The sequence below is a fragment of the Nerophis ophidion genome, linkage group LG29 (genome assembly GCF_033978795.1).
Source record: "Nerophis ophidion isolate RoL-2023_Sa linkage group LG29, RoL_Noph_v1.0, whole genome shotgun sequence".
In the NCBI taxonomy this organism is placed as follows: Eukaryota; Metazoa; Chordata; class Actinopteri; order Syngnathiformes; family Syngnathidae; genus Nerophis; species Nerophis ophidion.
The window spans coordinates 16,179,031-16,191,787 of record NC_084639.1 but is presented as its reverse complement, the minus strand read 5'-3'; the positions used below and the strand labels follow the sequence as shown (position 1 = coordinate 16,191,787).

The 12,757-nt window shown below is 40.1% G+C and overlaps 1 pseudogene; it reads left to right on the top strand.

The window, feature by feature from the left end:
* Positions 1–7,000: 7,000 nt before the first annotated feature.
* Positions 7,001–7,628, top strand: LOC133545912 (H-2 class I histocompatibility antigen, K-Q alpha chain-like; annotated as a pseudogene).
* The last annotated feature ends 5,129 nt before the right edge of the window (positions 7,629–12,757 follow it).

Here is a 12,757-nt window from a genome sequence, read left to right as displayed (position 1 = left end):
TAGCAACAATTCAAAATCCTTTAGAAATATATTTATTGTAAAATACTTCAACAAAATATGAATGTAAATTCATAAACTGTGGAAAGAAATGCAACAGTGCAATATTCAGTGTTGACAGCTACATTTTTTTGTGGAGATGTTCCATAAATATTGATGTTAAAGATTACTTTTTTTGTGAAGAAATGTTTAGAATGAAGTTGATGAATCCAGATGGATCTCTATTACAATCCCCAAAGAGGGCACTTTAAGTTGATGATTACTTCTATGTGTAGAGATCTTTATTCATAATTATATTACTTGTTTATTTTTCAACAAGTTTTTAGTTATATTTACATATTTTTTTTTTTCAAATAGTTCAAGAAAGACCACTACAATTGTGCAATATTTAGCACTGTTATACAATTTAATAAATCAAAAACTGATGACATAGTGCTGTATTTTACTTCTTTATCTCTTTTTTCAACCAAAAATGCTTTGCTCTGATTAGGGGGTACTTGAATTAAAGAAATGTTCACAGGGGGTACGTCACTGAAAAAAGGTTGAGAACCACTGTTATAGACTTTATCTCTGTTGCTGCAACAGCAGAGAGTTTATTCTGTCTTGACACTTTGTATTGATATTTTCTATTACATTCTTCCTTTAAATGATCATGTTTACAGTGATTGTTTTATATGTATTTTTCATGTATGTTGCTTTGGATAAAAGTGTCCGCCAAATACTTGAACATATATAAACACCTGAAAGTCTTTATTTCAGCTAAAACCACCAATCTGTTTCACTGGATTCAGAATAAAACCAAATTCTGTCTTACTCAACAAAGTTAGTATTTGAATATTGTTACTTGAAGACTTATCTGTGGTTACAATAAAATGAGAATGCATCATAATCAATGGCAGCTGGTGAATTTTGTTCTAGGTGGGCCTGAAAGTTTGTAAACCAAATACCTGTAGGGGGGTCATCCTCCCCCAGAAGATTCTCTGTGATTTTCACATACAAATATTGTAGTTCTTTGCTCCTGCTTAACTTTGTGGTAATATTCTTTTCACAAAATACAACCAATAGTATGTTAATGTAAATTCTTACTTGTGAAAAGTAATCCTCCAATTTTCAACAGTCCGCTCAATTGAGCAGGACAACGCTGAATACCAGCCCAGCATCTTTGTTTTCTACTTGTCAACTGTCAGTTTAGGCTGCTTGCCGGCTCCTCATCACCACTTCAGGATGGCGGCCAAATTGCTCGCGTCACAGCAACCAATTCTGCGTCTACTTATAAGATGTCTATGGTTATAACGTCAATGCAAACACGGCAATCTGTTGCGTCCACTGCAGTTCGCTACCTTATTCATACTTTTTGTCAAGTGATTTTTTTTTAAGCAGAGTTTCATGAGGTACCTACACATAACGTTACGTTAGTGAATGTATCACACACAGTAATGTAACGTTAGACGGCGGTCAGCAGCACCGCGTATTTTAGCCACCTACAAAAAGACAAACATAGTCAAATAAAGGTCAGTTAAAATGTATACTATATTAAGAATATGTGTACACTATATTAAGAATGTGTACACTATATTAAGAATATGTGTACATATTCCATAGAGCCCTGACATCTAACAAGTACAGCACTGTTCATTGTTATGTTCATGTATTTGTTGTTTTTCATGTGTACGCATACATAAACACATACAGTATGAGATGAGATAAGGTAACAACATGATATAAACTGCTGATGAACTAGTTACAATGCAATATTCCATGGAAATACAATGTTAACACTTTTGTGCAAATAAGTACGGTTGCACTTGTTTTTTCAAATGTGTTTATACCGTAAAGGAATGAGTTAAATGTTTAGAATAACTGGTTAATAGTGCTATTATGAAGTGCAATGTCAGCACTGTTTTTTTTTTAATAATAAATACATTCAGCGTTTTAAAAGCATACACAATCTGTGTACATATATTAGTCTGTGGTTAAAAAGACTTGAAATGACTCGAAACCCAGAATGCAGGACTTGGGACTTGACTTGAGACTTTCCAGTATTGACTTTGGACTTGACTCGGACTTGCCTGTCTTGACTCGGGACTTTACTCGAGACTTGAGGGCAAAGACTTGAGACTTACTTGTGACTTGCAAAACAATGACTTGGTCCCACCTCTGCTTAGCAGTCAATAGGCTTCACTGATTTAAAAATGCAACTGGCTCCTTCCGACAAGACGTGCGGTGCCGCGATATGTCAATCATCTGGGGTGACACCTGGGGGGTCAAATCAGATTTCAGGGGGGTCCAGTGCTACCCCGGCCACCTCTCTTGCTCCACCCCTGGCTGCAGCTGCCAACCTAAATAATAAAATGTCTATTTCACTGAACGATTAGAAAATGTGAATATATGCAAAATTATAGGAAATTAAAATATTTATCATACGTGGTCAATGTGATTTCTGCTCCTGAAGCGCAGAGCACAGCGTCTCCACATCGGGGCTGTATGACGTCACATTTATCTTTACACAGGATTGTAAAGTCTCATCTGTGAGGCGTGTGCGATGGTTGTTTTTAATGAAGTTCATGTTGGAGAACACCTGCTCACATACATATGTGGATCCAAAGGTGGACAGGACTCCAAGTGCATACTTTTTCATGTTCACATAAAAGTTGGGGATAGCGTTCCAAGTTTCGAACACAAGTTTGTCTGGTTTGGGGAGGTTTTCAATATCACACTATTTGTGATTCTGAGCAAGAACTGCCTTCTGGCTTGAAACATCTTCAAGGTCCGCTGTCAGGTGCTTTAACTTGGACACCCACATGTCTCCGTCCTGCAGCAGCAGACGCGCGGGACCGTGGGCGTGTCCCGAGGTTTGACAAGCAGGATGACAAGCTGAGCTTGCCGTGACAAGCTGAGCCACATCAGAGTGATCAAAGAGTCGCATGCGGCTCCGGAGCCGCCGGTTGCCGACCCCTGGTCTACGATTGGTTCCTCAAGATCACTTGCAATGTCGCATATAGGTCTCGCAACTCTGTCGTTTGACAGTGGGACAGCTTTTAATTTTGCTGCGCTTGTCTCGTCAAGCATGACTGACACCATGTCTATTGCAGCAGGGAGAATCAGCTGCTCAGCAATTGTGTGTGCTTTTTTGCATTGAGCAATTCTGTATGCAACTCTATATGAAGCCAATTTATCCATTTTGTGTAATTGTGGTCCACAGATTAGCCTGCTACCCATCCGCGCCAAAGTTTGTTCCGCTTAGCCCCGCCCCCATTAGTTACTGTTGCGTCTGTCAAACGTTCCCTCTTACCTAGAAATTTAAAGCCTACAGGAAAAATAAGTAATTTACATTAATTTATATAGGGGATTTCACAGACAGAATCACAAATTGATTCACAGTTTGTATAGAAAACGGGGTTGTAAAAAAAAATATCTAAGAATTAAAAAAAAAAAAAAAAAACATTTAAGTGAAATTTCCTCCTGTTCCTCGCGCCCCACCTGTCATGTCTCTATTCCCCACCAGTGGGGCGCGCCCCACACTTTAAGAAACGCTGCATTAAAGGCAGTGCAGTCACGGCAGCCCTTAATAAGGTCGACCGGGTGAAAATTGGGACAAATCCGGGAGAATGGTTGCACCGGTAGATTGTCGGGAGGTGCACTGAAATTCAGGAGTCTCCCGGAAAAATCGTGAGGAATGGCGATTACTACTTTATCCAAAATACTCTCATTTTTTCTTCTGCGTGGTTGAGGTGGGCGGGGTTTGGTGCTCGCAGGGTGTATAACATAGTCAGGCTGTGTCATGGATGCGAAGGATTTTGGGTATTTGTTGCATTGCGTTTATTTTGTGTTACTGTGAGGATTTTCTCCCGAAATGTGTTTGTCATTCTTCTTTTGTGTGGGTTCACAATGTGGAGCATATTAGTAGGAGTCTTAAAGTTGTTTATATCACAACCGTCAGTGTACTCTGTGTCAACCAGTATGCCTTCCAGTCGTGTGCGTGCATCTGTGGAAGCACCTCACAACGTGTTGCTGGACCGGCAATCAGTTTGTACATGTTGTAGAAGGTGTTTAAGGCAACCGCTACATATTGTGACCTTAATCTTGGCATCTGAGTGACCACCAGCAGATACTGGTGTGAATAGCAGTGGCTCACATTATCTTCCTCATTTTGTGAAACGGGTCGAAATGGCTCTTTGAGTGACAGAGGATGCCGACCCTTGCTTCATGGCTATTTGGTAAACAAATAATGATACTTGAATTACTGTCAGTTAAACAAAGAAAGAGAATGCAGATATGGTTGGTGAGTTTTATAAACTGGTTGAAACCAAATATAATCGCTGGACTCAGATATTTCCGGACGGATCCACGCACCCAATATCAGGTCAACAATATAAGTACTGGATCACCAGTTTGGGTGTTATAAGAGAACATCAGCCTGCAATGTGGTGGCGACTTGTCAAGGGGCGACCCCGCCTTCCACCCAAATGCAGGTGAGATAGGCTCCAGCACCCCTCGCGACCCCGAAAGGGACAAGCGGTAAAAAATGGTTTTCAGCTGCATATACTCTAATATAATATCAGATTATATTAGTGTGTATGCAGCTGAAATGTTTGCCATATTATTCGCACTAGGATGGGCTGAAAAAAGTGGATGCAGGAAGTATTGTTGATTCAACACCAATACTTTGATAAGGGTAGCAAAATTATTTCGATACTTTTCGGTACTTTGTCAAATAAAGGGGACCACAAAAAATGGCATTATTGTCTTTATTTTAACAAAAACATCTTAGGGTACATTAAATACATAAAATACTGAACATACAAGACAACTTGTCTTTTAGTAGTAAGTAAACAAACAAAGGCTCCTAATTTAGTCTGCTGACATATGCAGTAACATATTGTGTCATTTATCATTCTATTAGTTTCTCAAAATGATTAAGGACAAGTGGTAGAAAATTAATTATTAATCTACTTGTTCATATACTGTTAACATCTGCTTATTTCCTGTTTTAACATGTTCTGTCTACACTTCTGTTAAAATGTAATAATCACTTATTATTCTGTTGTTTGTAGGCTATTCATTAGTTTTGGATGATACACTAACAACACAATAGAAAGATCAGGGATTTCCCGGAATTACCCTCGTAAATGTGGCTAAAAACATCTGAATCGCTCACAATGCAATCGCCTTATTATTTTATTTATTTTTTATTTTTTTTTTCTAGTCCTTCGCTATCAATATTCTCAGCCATGAATCTTTCATCCTCGCTCAAATTAATGGGGAAATTGTTGTTTCCTCGGTCCGAATAGCTCTTTTTGTTGGAGGCTCCCATTATTAACAATGTGAGGATGTGAGGGAGCCCTCACACGGGTGACGTCATCGTCTGCTACTTCCGGTAAAGGCAAGGCTTTTTATTAGCGACCAAAAGCAAACTTTATCGTCGATGTTCTCTATTAAATCCTTTCAGCAAAAATATGATCAAGTATGACACATAGAATGGACCTGCTATCCCCGTTCAAATAAGAAAATCTCATTTCAGTAGGCCTTTAATGTACTTACGCAGTGTAGTAAAAACACATTACTGCACGGATACTTTCTGAATCATCCCTTTGCGTGCTTGCGTTGCAGTAATGAGGTTTCACTTTGTATCATTCTTTCAGGTGTTCACATTTACCAGAAGATGATTGGTTGTGAATCACTGGGAAAAAAAATTGTGTAAAAAAACAGCTACGGCTGCCAAACGAAAACCATAAAATTAAAGTAAAACACTGTAAATCAAATAATGATCAAAAACATTATATTTACAGAAATTTTCATTAAACGTTTTGCGGAAAAATATCGTAATTTTACAGATTTTTACTAAATTATTAAGATCAACCACCTTTAATAAAGTGACGATGCAAACAGTTCTGCAGAAAAATACCATTTTCTACAGAGTTTTTCCAAATTATTACGATCAACCAACTTTAATGAAGTGACAATGCTGGCAGTTCCACAGAAAAATGCCATTATTTTGCTGATTTTTTCTGAATTATTAAGATCAGGGGTCTCAAATTCAATTTACCGACGGGGGCAACTGTATGTAGAAACTACGTTATTAGTGAATTCAACTTCTTTGGACGGCTATCCCAACCTGGCATTATTCATGCTAATCCTCCCGAGGGACTTCCTGAAACCCTCGAGATGGGATTGTCACTACATCGACCGGTCAATTCTTTTGAGAGAGACCTGTGGCAAAGCTGTGCCATTCGTACAAAAAACATTTCATCGCAATTATTTAATCACCAGACAACCAGCTAGTAGATCGGAAAACATATTGTGCAAATTTTGTTTGTTGTGGTTGAATAACTGAAAGACATACTTGATCAACAGCCATTCAAATCACACTGTTACAAATATGCGCCACATTGTGAACCCACATCAGACAAGAATGACAAATACATTTCGGGAGAAAATTTTCACTGTAACACAAACACAAAAGAACAAATACCCATAATCCCATGCAGCGCTACTCTTCCGAGCTACACCCCCGCCACCACCCCACATCACCGCCCCCTTCCGTGTGTCGGTTGAGGTGGGCGGGGTTTGGTAGTTGCGGGGGTGTAACGGGCTACAAATATTTTTCAACTTGAATACAAAAATACACATGAATATTTAAAAAAAAAGATTTTCCTGAAAATTACATATAAAACTGTTAAATTGTTAGTATGGACTTAGACTTTTATATAACAAGCTACATATTAAATGAAAGTTAATTACTGTAATTTTCCATGAATTTCAAAGTAATTTGAGAAGACAGAAAATGATATGTATTATTAATATGGTATTTTTCTGTAAAAAAATAGAAATATACATAGTTTGTCATTACTGGCATATTACTTAAAACAACAGGCGGTTTGTTTATTTACAGATAACGTCTTCAATTCTAAAGTTTTATAACCTATTTAAAAAAATGGAAAAATTACAGAAGGCATTTAGAGTTAATTAACCATAAAAATAGGATTTATTTTTTTTACAGTGATGGAATGATGAGACTGATGAGGATAATGGTTGGGAACAGTTCAGTCATCATGGAGAAGATTTCATATCATTGGACCTGAAGACATGGACTGCAGCAAAACCACATGCTGTCCCCACCAAACACAAGTGGGACAATGACGTAGCTTTGATGGAACACAGAAAGTTTTACTTCACTAATGTTTGTCCTTCTTCCTTGAAGAAGTATCTGAACAATGGGAGGGAGGTCCTAATGAGAACAGGTAGAACCACATAATGACCTTTCCCTTGTCTAACATGTTAGCACACCCCCTGTAGGAACATTACTAGCAATGCAACCTACACTCTGTCAATTTCTAGACTTCTGTCCTCTCTTCTCTACATCTTCTCTACATCCTCTCGCACCTTCTGTCCACGTCGTCCTTCGTTCACACCTCACTTCCCGCACAAGTCTCCAGAGTTGCTTTGCAACGGGTTTCTACCCCGACCGTCATGTTTTGGAGGAAAGACGGCGAGGATCTCCACGAGGACGTGAAGCATGGAGAGCTCCTCCCCAACCACGATGGAACCTTCCAGATGGCGGTGGACCTCACTCTGGCATGCAAAAGGCATGCAGTAAAAATTTAAGTGTGATGTAAGGATACCGTCATGAAAAGCACATTTAATAAAAAAAAAACATTATTATGGTCTTACCTTTATGTAACGCATGTGTCAAATGCATACATACATTTGTGGAGACTATTAGGCTCTTGCCATTCTATTTACTCTTTGTGCGCTTCCTTGTCACGTGACCGCCACAGTCCAATATTTTCTTGCGACCCAGCCCCACCCAGTTTCTGCATCCAGTGGCCCCCAGGTAAATTGAGTTTGAGACACCTGATATACTACATGGGGACGATCCCAAATGGCGCGGTGAAGGTCTTACTTGCAGTAGCAAGTAAGAAAATGGTGAAAACGGCTTGTGTATGATTGAAAAGAAACTCTTTAGTTCATTTTGTGGTTCATTTGGTTAGACTTTGACGGCTGTTCCTTCGAACTATGTTGCCATCCTCTTGATCAAAAAGGAAATGTGTGGCAAAAAAAAGGCGGACAACGCTACAATCGGTGCTTCAATCCTTCTATTTGAGAACTGCCATGACTATATCATCGGGAGGGGACAGCATGAAAATGCATCTCGGGAATGAAGAAGAGTGTCCTTGCCTCCGAATAACACCGGAAAAGCCTCCCCAAGAAAGCTAAAAATGGAATGGACAATATCGACATTGCCACTAGTCTATCCACGCTAACTAATGCCTGCTCGGAGGAGCTGAAGAAGTTGGATCCAGGTCAACACCTTTAAAATTGCCTGCGTAAATGTTAAAGTGGAACAAGTTTGCAAACAATTGAGCGGGAGTTTCTGGGCTGGAACTGGCTGTGGAGGGGGACAATAAACTAAACATTGTACTTCAAGAACGCACCACCAACATGGAGACATACACTACCAAAAGTAAACTATATTGCCAAAAGTACATGGCCACCTGCCTTGACTCACATATGAACTTGAAGTGCCATTCGATTCCTAACCCATCCATCCATCCATTTTTCTACCGTTTATTCCCTTTGGGGTTGTGGGGGGCGCTGGTGCATTCCTAACCCATAGGGTTCAGTATGATGTCAACATGATATGATGTAATTTCACTGGAACTAAGCCCAACTCCTGAAAAACAACCCCGCACCATAATTCCTCCTCCACCAAATTTCACACTCGGCACACTGCAGTCCGAAATGTAGCGTTCCCCTGGCAACCTACAAACCCAGACTCCTCCATCAGATTGTCAGATGCAAAAGCGTGATTCATCACTCCAGAGAACGCCACTGCTCTAGAGTCCAGTGGCGACATGCTTTACACCACTGCATCCCACGTTTTGCATTGGACTTGGTGATGTATGGCTTAGATGCAGCTGCCAGGCCATGGAGACCCATTCCATGAAGCTCTCTGCATACTGTACGTGGGCTAATTGGAAGGTCACATGAAGTTTGGAGCTCTCTAGCTGTGCAGAAAGTCTTTGCACGATGCGCTTTATTATCCGCTGACCCCTCTCTGTCAGTTTACGTGGCCTACCACTTGGTGGCTGAGTTGCTGTTGTTCCCAAACTCTTCCATTTTCTTATAATAAAGCCGACAGTTGACTTTGGAATATTTAGGAGCGGGGAAATTTCACAGCTGGATTTGTTGCACTGGTGGCATCCTATGATAGTTCAATGCTGGAAATTATTGAGTGCGGCCCATTCTTACACAAATGTTTGTAGAAACGGTCTTCATGCCTTAGTGCTTGACTAAATACGGTGATTAGGACACCTGATTCTCATCAATTGGATGGGTGGCCAAATACTTTTGGCAATATAGTGTTGCTCTCATGCATCACAGCGTTCTGGTGGAGCTGGCACACTCAAAAATAATATTAGAGTGGTGTTATTGCATCATAGTGACTATAATAAAAAATGGCCATTATATTTGCCAAGATTTGGGGATTCAGAAAACTAACTTTATTGTTGCTAACATTTATGGATATAACTCAGTGCCTGACAATGATATTTTATTTAGTGAAGTGGAAAATAGAATTCTACACTCGCTTACCAAATTTCCAAATGCGTATATACTTGTAGGAGGTTATTTCAACACTGTCTATGACAGTTCACTTGATAGATGGCCACCGGGCTCTCAAAATAGTGTCAGCTCAAATCTAAAGTTACAGTACTATTGCAAAGTCTTAATTTAATTGATGCCAAAAGATCTAGAAATCCTGATAAGACATATTTTACCTGGTCTAACAAGTCAGCCTCAAGAAAATGTAGAATAGACATGTGGTTGATTTCTAATGCACTGCAAGACAAGACAATGTGACTGTTCTAATTATCTCCAGTCCTTTGACTGATCAAAGGGCTATGCAGATACATCCTTTTCACAATAGTTAAAAAAAACTCATACTGGAAATTCAATAGTTCAGTTTTATGTCATGAAGCAGTAAAAATGAGGATTAAAGATCTAATACAACTTTTTTGGAAGAAAGCCAAGGCCCAAAACAATTATTGTAGCAATTGGGAACTCCTTAAATGTGAGGTAGGTCAATTTATTAGAAAATATTGCATTAATCCACATAAGAAAACGCGATCTGAGGAAGAAAATGGGATTTCCATTATTACCGCATTATCCTCTGTGTTCAGATAATATGTAAGCAGAAGAAAAAGAAAAGATCATAGAAAGCCAAAGTAGGGACGGCGTAGCGCAGTGGGAGAGTGGCCGTGCGCGACCCGAGGGTCCCTGGTTCAAATCCCACCTAGTACCAACCTCGTCACGTCCGTTGTGTCCTGAGCAAGACACTTCACCCTTGCTCCTGATGGGTGCTGGTTGGCGCCTTGCATGGCAGCTCCCTCCATCAGTGTGTGAATGTGTGTGTGAATGGGTAAATGTGGAACTAGTGTCAAAGCGCTTTGAGTACCTTGAAGGTAGAAAAGCGCTATACAAGTACAACCCATTTATTATTTATCATTTATGTGAAGCAGGAGGAGTAGTGACGGCACAGTTCCACAAGGGGGTAGTAAAGCACTACGATTTATATAGCTGAGATAGGCGCCAGCGCCCCCCGCGACCCCGAAAGGGAATAAGCGGTAGAAAATGGATGGATGGATATATATATATATATATATACACACACACACAATTTATATAATAATCAAACAATAATAATAACGAAGGGGAAAATGCAGTGTGACAACATCCAAAAGGGTGTATGTATGTGTGACTGTTTGCAACTAATTGTTGTTTATTACCATGATGTGTCGGGCAAAATTCCTAATCACTTGGCCACAGGTGTATAAAATCAAGCACTTGGTCATGGAGACTGTTTTTACAAACATTTGTGAAAGAATGGGCTCAGTTATTTCCAGGGTGGAACCATCATAGGATGCCACCTGTGCAACAAATCCAGTCGTGAAATTTCTTCGGTCCTAAATATTCCAAAGTCAACTGTCGGCTTTATTATAAGAAAATGGAAGAGTTTGGGAACAACAGCAACTCAGCCACCAAGTGGTGGGCCACATAAACTGACAGAGAGAGGTCAGCGGATGCTGAAGCGCATAGTGCAAAGAGTTCACTGACTTTCTGCACCGTCAGTTGCTACAAAGCTCCAAACTTCATGTGACCTTCCAATAAGTCCACGTACAATATTCAGAGAGCTTCATGGAATGAGTTTCAATGGCCGAGCAGCTGCATCCAAGCCATACTTCACCAAGTCCATCCTTTCCGTGTCCGGGCCAGGTAAGGTTCCCCGTGTTGTGTCAAATTAAGCCGCAGGCTCCACTCCTGGTGGTGCCCTTCCGTCAATTCCTTTAAGTTTCAGCTTTGCAACCATACTCCCCCCGGAGTATGTCGCCACTGGACTCTAGAGCAGTGGAGACATGTTCTTTGGAGTGATGATTCACACTTTTCCATCTGGCAATGTCTGGGTTTGGAGGTTCCCAGGAGAAGGTTGCTTTTCAGGACTGCATTGTGCCAGGTGTGAAATTTGGTGGAGGTGGAATTATGGTGTGGGGTTGTTTTTCAGGAGTTGGGCTGAAAGGAAATTTGAATACTCCAGGATACCAAAACATTTTGAACAATTCCCTGCTGCCGACCTTGTGGGAACAGTTTGGAGTGGGCCTCTTCCTCTTCCAACATGAATGTGCACCAGTGCCCAAAGCAAGGTCCATAAAGACACAGATAACAGAGTCTGGTGTGGATGGCCTTGACTGGCCTGCACAGAGTCATGACCTGAACCCAATAGAACACCTTTGAGATGAATTAGAACGGAGACTGACAGCCAGGCCTTCTCGATCAACATCAGTGTGTGACCTCACCAATGCTCTTTTGGAAGAACGGTCGAGAATTCTTATTAGCACACTCCTCCCCAACCTTGTGGACAGCCTTCCCAGAAGAGTTGAAGTTGTAATAGCTGCAAAAGGTGGACGGACATCATATTAGGAATGGGATGGCACTTCAAGTTCATGCGTGAGTCAAGGCAGGTGGCCAAATACTTTTGGCAATATAATGTATTTACCCTTGTCCTAACTACATTTGATCATTTCGGTGAAGTGGCACACCGCCATTTCAATAGAATTTTGGGGCCGGAATCCAAATTTTTCAGCACTTAGTAAATTATTTTCCTCTAAATAGGTCATCAATTGTTCAGCCACCAGCTTCTCAAGTACATTTGACATCGCAGCCACAATTGAGATTGGTGGATAATTGCAGGCCTCATCTGCTGCACCAGACTTAAAAGTTGGTGTCACAACAGGGGATTTAAAACTTTGTGGGAATTCACCATTTTATTGGGTAGATTTACTAAATGTAATATTGGTTTTGATAATATTGTAGCTTGCTTTTTTACTAAAGCAAGCTACAATATATAAAATATATATTTTGCTTTTGAATTGTTCAGATGGCTAATAATTTCATGTATCTTGTTTTGATGAGCCAGTGTTATGTGAAATGATGAGGGTGAATCTTCAGGATCATTGCATTGTCGCGGTCTTGGAATAAAACTGGGTGCAAGTTGTGGAACATAATTAATTAAATATGAATTCAATTCATTTGCAAATTCTCAAGCATCATTACTAACCATTCCAATAACATTTAGTTTAAATGTACATTTTCCTTAAGTAGATTTGCAATTATTTAATTCATTGATATGTTTCCAAATGAGTGAAATGTTTTCTTGAGACTCAGCAAACATCTGCATCAAGTAAAAGACTGACTTTCTCAGTCC